Here is a 10,000-nt window from a genome sequence, read left to right on the forward strand (position 1 = left end):
GTGTAAAATATTGGAAAAGAATTTGGATCTTAATGATTTTATTACCAAGATTTATTTGCAATGGAAATTAGAAAATTGTGCCATCCAGTAACCCCTCTATAGCTATTTAGTAGAAGGTATTGAGAAAATGTCAAGGTAATAGAATGTATTAACTAAACTCTTCCTTCTTCTATTATTTATGAACTACCTTCTTTGTTTGCATATTTTATTTGATTTATGTTCTATAAAATAAAATAAAATAAAATAAAAAAATCATCAATTAATATCTTTGAAAAATGCGTGGTTACCCCAAATGTTCTTTTTGGATTTCAATAACAATTGTTAAGATCTACATTTCGTGCATAATCATAAACCGGGGCAAAAATACCTTTGAATTAGTAGGCACCGTCCTTAATAGCTTAAATCCTCTTAGCCAATACCTACCCAATGTTGGGTCATAATTAGGGACCTTAAGATCTACGACGGCGACGTCGACGAAAACGTCACCTTAAAATATAACTTTGTTCTAGTATAATGGTTGGCTCTAATGTAATGGTTGACGGGTTCAAGTCTGCTGAAAAAAACACATCATCTGCGGAGTGCCTCAAGGGTCCGTACTTGGCCCGTTGCTGTATCATGTGTTGTACACAGCACCAGTTGCCGATATTATCAGGCGCTATGGTCTGGGATTTCATTTTTACGCAGATGGCACCCAGTTATATCTGGCTTTTGAGCAAAGTATTCCCGACCAGCTGGTTTTTTTAGCATATATTGAACATTGCGTTACGGAGATTGACACATGGATGCTATGCAATAGGCTGAAACTCAACGGTGAGATCTAGACGACGGACGGAATAGTTGGTGCTAAGCGCACAACATCGCTCACGTCCAGAAATCAACGATATCCAAGCTTCCAACGAAGGCATTCAGCCATCTACCTCAGCTAGAAATATTGGTGTGATCTTTGATCAGCACATGCCTCTTGAGCAGCATCTTGTCAGCTTAAAAACTGCCTCTTGAAATGTGACACTGAAATTCTCGCACATGCTCTTATAACCTCAAGATTAGACAACTGCAATTCCTTGCTATACGGACTTCCAAAGTTTTGGATCGCCTCCAAAATGTTCAGAATTCCGCTGCTCGATGAGTGACAAGAGAGACGAAATTCCTGCACATCACTCCAATCCTCAAGCAGCTGCATTGGCTGCCTGTCTAAAAACGCATTGAGTTCAAGATACTGTTAATCACATTACATAACTGACATATTGCAACCTTACTTACCATCAAGAACGCTACGTTCTGCAACAAAGAATCTGTTTAAGTTGTAGTACCACGAACCAACCTGGTCAAGTATGGCGAAAGTTCGTTCTCTTACGCTGGCCCCAAACTATGGAATGAACGTCCAGATAATATACCCGAAGCTAAAGACCTAACTACATTTAAATCAAAGTTAACGGCGTTCCTTTTTAGGACTATTTTCTGTTAGTTTATCCCTTTTAAAGCTGTAAAGCGCTTTGAGCTTAAGAGCTTCTGCCTGAGAGACCGGGGCAGACTTGGAAATGAAGGTCGGCCGATTCCGCTTAAAATTATTACGCAAAGTACTTATGTCGACTTATGTAATATGCCAAAGTTTCAGCTTCAACGACTTTTTTTTAGTCGAGTTCTGGATATCAGCCTTTCAGGGGTCCCCAGAGGCTGATTTTCAGTGCAATTTTGGCCACTTTTAAATCTCTCTTTTAGCAACATGAAATTAATTTCAGGCAAAAAACAAAACCATCTTTTTAAAGCCCTATCCTTAGGCTTTTATGGGTGAGAACATTAGCTCATGGAAATTTTTCGCTAGCCTGTGGCTGTTATTACAACTTGGTCATATTTGAAGCATATGGGAAGCAACCGGAAATGGCCTGTTTTTCAGACCAAATATTTTCCATGCCCATGTTTTATATCTTGAGGTCTTAGTATCCCTGCAAAGTTCAGCCCTTAGTTTAGTAATATCAAGAAAAAAATACTAAGGTTGAGGAATTAAAGACGATTTGTGATATGTCCACGTCACCGCCGAATATTCACCCGTTTGCGTAAATATTCAGTAAACAAATCATGCCATTGAGGTTCTTATACAAGTTCTATCATAATCATTCTCTGCAATATCAAGGAGACGAATCTGCACGAGAAAACAACTGCACTGAATTCCAAGTCAGTCATAGCCAGCCAAACTACAATGACCTCGCCACGTACGGTATTAATCGACCTGTGTATATCTAACTCGCAACGATGCACTTGCGACCAATTTATCGCTGGGGCTAAAGTTTGTCTGTAAAAGATAAGCCAGGTAAGCGTTTTTTGTAAGCGAATTTATCCAGACACTTTGCACTTTGGAAGAGCGACTGCAATTTGTGTTAGACGATTAGCTTTAATTGTATTCGAAATTTCTTAACGGTTCAAAGCGGTTCTCAAGTAGTGTCACGACAGATGTTGTGGTTGCATTTAAAGAGACCGATAAGTTCTTTTTTCTTCAGAAAATATTCAAGCCCAAACAGGTGGGTTGTAGTACTACTGAATGGAACTACAAAGCTTGCTTATATCCTGATTTAATTAGCGCTTCATTACTACGGGCCACAGACGTGATACGTTGAACAAGTTGAACAAAGTAGATAAACTTAACATTGCAGTTTGGACGAAAAAGATGCAATTTTGCATTGTGATATACCGGCAAGAGATGTGTTGTTAGGTAAATAAAGAGTTTTCGCAACGGCCCTATTGTCCGTAATTTCCAAGACTTCTTCCAAGAAATTTATAACCGCTGTCGGACCACTATCTGATCGGTCCTAAAACAATCACATAAAAATTTCTTATTAACGGCAAGTCTTTTCGGTGACAATTAACTTCAGAGTCTCTTACCCTAACCATAACTTGGAAGGAAAAAAAAAATCGAAATTAAATGGCTGATTTTTGCAGACACGCTTTGTTGAAACTTTAAACGGAAGTGGCCTGGTTAGCCATCTTCTCGTAAGTTTTTTTCTTAGTAAAAAGCCTCAATCTTAGTATTTTTTTCTTGATACTACTTAACTAAGGGCTGAACTTTGCAAGGATACTAAGACCTCAAGATGTAAAACATGGGCATGGAAAATATTTGGTCTGAAAAACAGGCCATTTCCGGTTGCTTCCCATATGCTTCAAATATGACCAAGTTGTGATAACAGCCACAGGCTAGTGAGAAAAAATTCCATGAGCTAATGATCTCACCCATAAAAGCCTAAGGATAGGGCTTTAAAAAGATGGTTTTGTTTTTTGCCTGAAATTAATTTCATGTTGCTAAAAGAGAGATTTAAAAGTGGCCAAAATTGCACTGAAAATCAGCCTCTGGGGACCCCTGAGGGGCTGATATCCAGAACTCGGCTAAAAAAAGTCGGTGAAGCTGAAACTTTGGCATATTACATAAGTTGACATAAGTACTTTGTGTACCAATTTTAAGCGGAATCGGCCGACCTTCATTTCCAAGTCTGCCCCGGTCTCTCAGGCAGAAGCTCTTAAGGATATAGCGCTATATAGGTTTATTATATTGTTATTTTTTATTAGTATAAGTCTTTGCGATTATTTCATCTCGTCCACATCGTACAATGTGGGCGAAGTATCCTAAACATAAATCGGTAAGAGCGGTCTCAGACTGAAATAGAGAATGAAAGATTCTTTGTTGCATGCTCTCGTTGTCGTCAAAACCTAAACTTTGGTGATTGTACGTCTTCGTCATGCAGAGTACCGCTAAATTATGAACTAAAATATGTGCCGCACGTGCAGCACGATTATTTATGCTCTTTTAACCAGTGATATCATTGGAACATATTCAACTTGGGGGTCATATCGCTGAAGCTTTAACATCGTCCGTTGCACCCGTTGAGGCGCCTGGAAAAGTGGTTTCGGAAGAAAACTTCTGGTGGCTTGTGGTCAGTTTGTACTCTTGCATACTGATGAAATTTGGTGCATCCATAAAACTATTGCTAGCCTACGGAGTTCCTTTTCAGTTGGTGAATAAGGTTTCTTAGCAGCGATGAGCGTCTTTCTTGCATAAGACATGCCCCCAAAGCCATAAGATGAAGTACAAAGTAGGTTGGAATTTTCCGCTTTCAGGCCATTCCAGATATAATTCGCAGAGCCATTGTTGATGGACGAGAAGATCTGTTCCCTTCAAGATTGGAGCTCTCGTTGTAGAAAATTCACTCTGTTCTGCGAGGCTTTTAAAAGAGCAACGCAAAGTTTCTTTGACGTTCGTTAGAGTGATTGCTTGCAAAGCTTCTGATCACGAGGTCAGCCGATCATCGACGTTAAGTGCCAAGTTAAAATTTAAATTAAATCCTGCTGGAATAACATTGTTATCCAAGCAATTTTTAAGAAAGGTACAGTGGTGTTGGTATCTGGTTAGCTTGTCCCAGACTCGTGCTGCTTGTGCTACTGTGGAGTGAATGGCCTGAAAGCGGAAAATTCCAACCTACTTCGTAACTTGAAAGAACGCGAGAAAAGAAAGATGTTCAAGACAATTCCGTTGGATCAGGAGTTTTTTTCCAGTAACACCAGAGATCTATACCCATTAACACTGCCACACAAGCCCGTCGTTATTACGGGCTACACAGGCCAGTGAGAAAACGAAAACTCTTTCGTCGAAAGCTCAGGTTACCTAATACAACGACTTCTAATGAATCACATCAGTTAGATCCTATCAACCTCTCAAACATGTCCATTAACCAAGACCAAATCAATCTACTCAAGAAAGGACCACCTTTGTGCCCCATGCCAAAAGATGTTGACTGGCAACGTGTATACGACGATTTGGAAGCTTTTGAGGCCCGCTTGCGGACAGCAGTCTTTTTCATTGAAAATAGCCCTGAAGATTGTCAAGAGTCAACTGGTCACCTTTCTAAAGTTCCGAAAGAAAGAAATGGAAGCCACCACCATCAAGGTATCCAGAACTTGAACTTTTTCTATCCAGTGTTAGGCGTGATTTGATAAACCCTCGGAATATTAAATTAGCTAGAGAAAACCTAACCAAAGGAGAATGAGTTGCGTTAAAACAATTTAGAAATTCTGATGTGGTAATTCGGATACAAGACAAAGGTTCTCGCTTTGTTTTAATTGAGGAAGGGGAATACGAGGATAAAATGTTCGGTCAGCTTCAAAACCAATTGCATTATAAACCCTTACAAGAGGATCCTACTATCATGCATTTGACTCGGGTTGAAAGCTGGTGTGAAATTTCAAACCAAGTAGCTAATTGGATAGTTAAAGTGGTACTATGATCAAAAAACCATTACCTTTTTTTCTTCAGATTTTGAAAGCGTGTTTGCTTAACACCTAACTGGCAAAATTTTGAGCTTTGAGTTATATCCAAAGGCTGTTTATTTTGAGTGTAAGTTTTGGATTTCACGGTCCGCCATTACTCACGTTCAAAACTGGCCGATTGGTACTCAGAGGGTTGGATCTAGAGAAAATGACGTCATTTACTCACTAGCTTAAAATTTCAGCGTGTAAACGCAATTTATTACATATGCAAAACACGAGTTTAAAAGTCTGAAAGCCCGAAACTCCCGTGCTGCATATTAAGGGACTGTGCAATAATTATCAGGAGGGGGGGGGGCCCTAAAACCAGAGGGGGGGGCCTTAAGTTAAAATAATGGAAAGGAGGGGGGGGGGCTCTACATTAGATTTCTCAAGTAAGTTGAATAAACGAATTGAACGAATAAATAAACATTTTCCAAATAGACAGATGCCACGCCTTTGACTATCCATAATGTCTAAATATTGCATCAACATAAACAAATGCTTTAACTTATTTAGAATGTCAACATATGATAGATTGAAACAATCGCTCATGCACAGAAGTCACAAACCACGTTGTGAGCTTTGCCAATAAAACATTTGGCATTTAAGAGGTCCCGCAGACATGCCAGGTCTGTTCTTGATTTAAACAGCGAGAGGGTTTCTAATTCTACAGTTTCTAGCTGAGGAATGCCACATACTTCTGTTTCATAGTTGTCATCAATGGGTTCACCTCCCAAAGACCGGAAAATTATACAGGTTCGGGTCCTACGGCTTTCTGAGGCAGCAATCCTCTTCTTCTCCCTTTTTTTCTTCTGTTCCTTCTTTTTTCTTGATTTGAATGCTTTAGATTTGGCACCAATAGGAAATGTCGCTTTATATTTAGGCATCACCCTATCCAGGTCTTCTACAAGATAAAAGATATTGGTATCTGTTCTCAAGTTTTTCAATATCTAAAGGTACGGGTTAGAGAGGGGAGGGGGGGCACATCATAATTTTGAGAGAACGTGAGGGGGGGGGGGGGGGGTCACAGCTAATCTTGACGCTGCTGGAGGGGGGGACCTATCTAATTTTTCCTTTGGTGAAGCTCATTTTAGGACCCCCCCTTCCTGATATTTATTGCACAGTCCCTAATTCGGCCGCGTACACACGCATTGCATTCTTAAACTAGTGAGTCTTTGGCTTCATTTTCTCCTCGACCCAGCTCTCTCAAAATTTTAAAGTTAGTAATGGCGGACCAATAAATAAGAAAATTCCAGCAAAAATAAACAGGTGTCTTTTATAAAATCAGAACTTAAAACTTGGGTGAGTTAGTGTTTAGTTAACATAGTTTTGAAATCCAAAGAAAAAAAAGAATTGTTTTTTTGGTCGTAGTATCACTTTAACAAAGAAGCCAAACCAGGGGTTGCATTTGGAAATATCAAAACCCACAAAGTAGGGAATCCTCTTAGGTTCATCTCATCTTGTTGTGGTACGGCAATAGAAAATCTCTCAGCCTTCACTGAATTTTATTTGCAACCACTGGCTCGTGATTTGCCGTCTTTCATCAAAGATACTACCTATTTGCTGAATAGAATTGAGGATCTTAACCGAGGTGGCCCTTTTCCCGAGGGCACTTTATTAGTTTCATGGGATGTTGTGTTCAGTGTTCCCTAAAACTGATAAGCAACTTGGTCTCACTGCAGTAAAGAAAGCACTGGATGCTAGAGAAAATCAGCTTCCATCTACAATTTGCATTTTGGAAGCGGTAGACATTTGTTTGAAGAACAATCATTCGGTTTTTAAAGAAACTTTTTTTCTACAAATTCATGGCACAGCCATGGGCCCAAAGAATGTTTGTAGTTACGCGGATCTTGCCATGGGTGAAATAGATTTTCAGGCTAAATGTTCTGGCTCCATAAAGACGGCTCTATGGTGGCGATACCGTGACGATGTTTTTGACCTCTGGCAACAGGGCCTTCTTGCACTGCATGAGTTTACCGAATTTATAAATTCTTTATACCCTACTATAAAATTTGAATTAGTTTTTTCTCAGCGCGAGTTCCACGTGCTAGACATAACTTTATATCTTATCGAGGGTTTTATTCAGACAGACGTTTATTCAAAGCCAACGGATAGCCATCTGTACCTCCCACCATCAAGTGGTCATCCTAAACACGTTTTTAAGGCTATTCCTTATGGCGTAGCGACAAGGTTACTAAGGAACTGCTCGGAACAAATTTTTCTTGCCGAGAGATAGCCATCTAGAGGGAGCCCACAATCATAAGCCCATATGGTTTCCCCGTGAGCTTCCTCACCAGAATTTTAATATTACTGTAGTTATGACGAATTTTGTAAAACATCTGGCGAACAAAATAAACTGAAACTGAAACAGAGAACTACTGAATACAAGGGTTATTTAGTCAATCAAGGTTACCCTTCTAAATTAGTGGATGATCAATTTCGTAAGGCCTCAACCATACCTAGAAGTGATCTACTTAGGACTCGTGCCAGATCTAAGAAGAAATTATTTCCATTTATGACCACATTTAATCGTCGGAAATAAACGAAAAAAGCTTACAACTACAAGAAGTCTTCCTTTGTGCTGCTCACTAGTTTTCGTTAAAAAAAAATAAAAAAATAACAATAAAAAAAGAATCGCAGTGTTGCAAGAAAAAGACTCAAAACTACAAAATTACAAACTTAAGGAAGAATGTTAACATACGCAATGATTTATTAGGAGAGTGTAAGTAAGACTTTGCGTGACCTGTTGTAAATGCAAAGACAAAGGAAGTGAAAAACCAAGCGCGAGGGGACAATGACGTTAATAAGACGTATAGGGAATCAATGGTTCATCTTTTAAGCGAGAACTTAACTAAGTTTTAACATTTATTATATACTGCAAATGATTTGTAAAACGAATTTATGATAGAAAAAAAAATACAAAATTGATTAATCAAAGTAAATTTCGTTCTTTAAGACTTCCATCAATAAAGAGGTGTATGAAAATATGCTACGAAGACACACACAAACACACAGACCGGTGAAAAGAGCCTACAAGTAGAGCACAAATTATCGAAAACGCGAGTATCTCGAGAGAACGTAGGCACAATAACAATAGTAGGCACCATCCTTAATTAGTAATTTCTGCTGTTGTTCTAAACGGATCAAGCAGACGGAAAATGTTGTGAGAGATTACTGTGCATGTAATTTTAGTTTTAGTTGTTGATTAAAATTGTTGGGTATTGTTCGCAAAGCTTGTTTGTTAACTGCTTCAGCTCAGAGGTGTTTGATCCCTGTAAACTGTATCCACTAATAACGATTAATTTTGTACTTTATGCAGAAGCAAAATTATTTCCATATACACTGTATTCAATACAGAAAGTGGCTTTCTGGGGCTAGAGACGGGAGCTTTTAGGCTTGGCTAAATCTATATATTATTCAGTTTAGAAATCGAAAATAACGTTAAGACGTATACTGAATAAATGGTTTATCTTTTAAGCGAGAACTTAACTAAGTTGTAACATTTATTATATACTGAAAATGATTTGTAAAACGAATTTCCGGCTAAATATCAGCACTCCTAAAGGGCAGAGTAAGGCGAATAAATAAATAAATAATTCTTAACTTACCAAATCCTTATTTCCTGTCTTAACAGAATATCAGCATAACTGATTTGTCAGCTAAATTGTACTGCGTTCGTACTATTAGCGAAAAGACCCCTCAAGGACGCAAACAACAGGTGATCACATCTATCAATTTTACAATTTATCCCTGCAAAGAAATTAAGGAAATGTACATTTGTCGCCAAGGTAACTTTCACTACCGTAAAAAGATGAACAATAATAAATTCCACTAAACTTTATTAGCTGCACAATTAACGAAATGAAATTTTCCTAGATATAAAAGCGGAGATCCCGTGGCGTGAGTGACTAGTTTTATTTCTCTTTTAAACCTTAAAGAGAGTTTTTGAGATGAACAAAGAGATTGGCAGGCTGGGAGTCTTGGACTTGGACTTGGACTCTAAGTGATTAATCAAGTCTCGGCATATGTATCTTTATTGGTAAGTTTTCACATAAGAGTTGAGTTTATTTATGAGGTGTGTGCACGACGTGTATTGGCCTTGAAATAATAGGAGTCACCTGAAACAGAACGGGTGGTTTTGTTTAAGTAAAACCCGAAAAAAAGCTCGAATTCGAGTTAACACATCATATTCTGACCAGAAGTACGAAATTAAGTACAATGTTCTCACTGAATACAAATAATTAATGCCCGACCAATAATTTAATTTAAATTATGAACAATTTACAAGCGGAGACCGGCTAGTTCAAGGTCTGCTCAAATGGTAGGCATACCTCCAGAATGGAAATTGTTATGGTATGTTCTAGGTAGTTGCTCTAAGTTTTCGAATTCTGTTACACCAAACCCTTGTACAAGTGCCACTTCTAATTATTTAGGAAACCAAACATCAACTTTTCATTGAAGAAAGGGTTATGGTGAGTTTATCAACGCTATTCGGTTAATATATTATATGGCCAAGTTAATGTAGCCAAAAAACAAAAACAAAAAAGAAACGTTTACAGTACCATGAAAAGGATTTGCTCGAGTCTTATCTGACAATGAAAATTAGATTCAGCCATGCACTACCGCATATCCCCTGGAATTAATTATGTGCATTGGAAATTAAAATCTCTCGCAACGTCGGGCCTGGGAAAGCAACTGTAGTGGCAAAAAA

The sequence above is a fragment of the Montipora foliosa genome, chromosome 5 (assembly GCF_036669935.1).
Source record: "Montipora foliosa isolate CH-2021 chromosome 5, ASM3666993v2, whole genome shotgun sequence".
Taxonomy (NCBI): Eukaryota; Metazoa; Cnidaria; class Anthozoa; order Scleractinia; family Acroporidae; genus Montipora; species Montipora foliosa.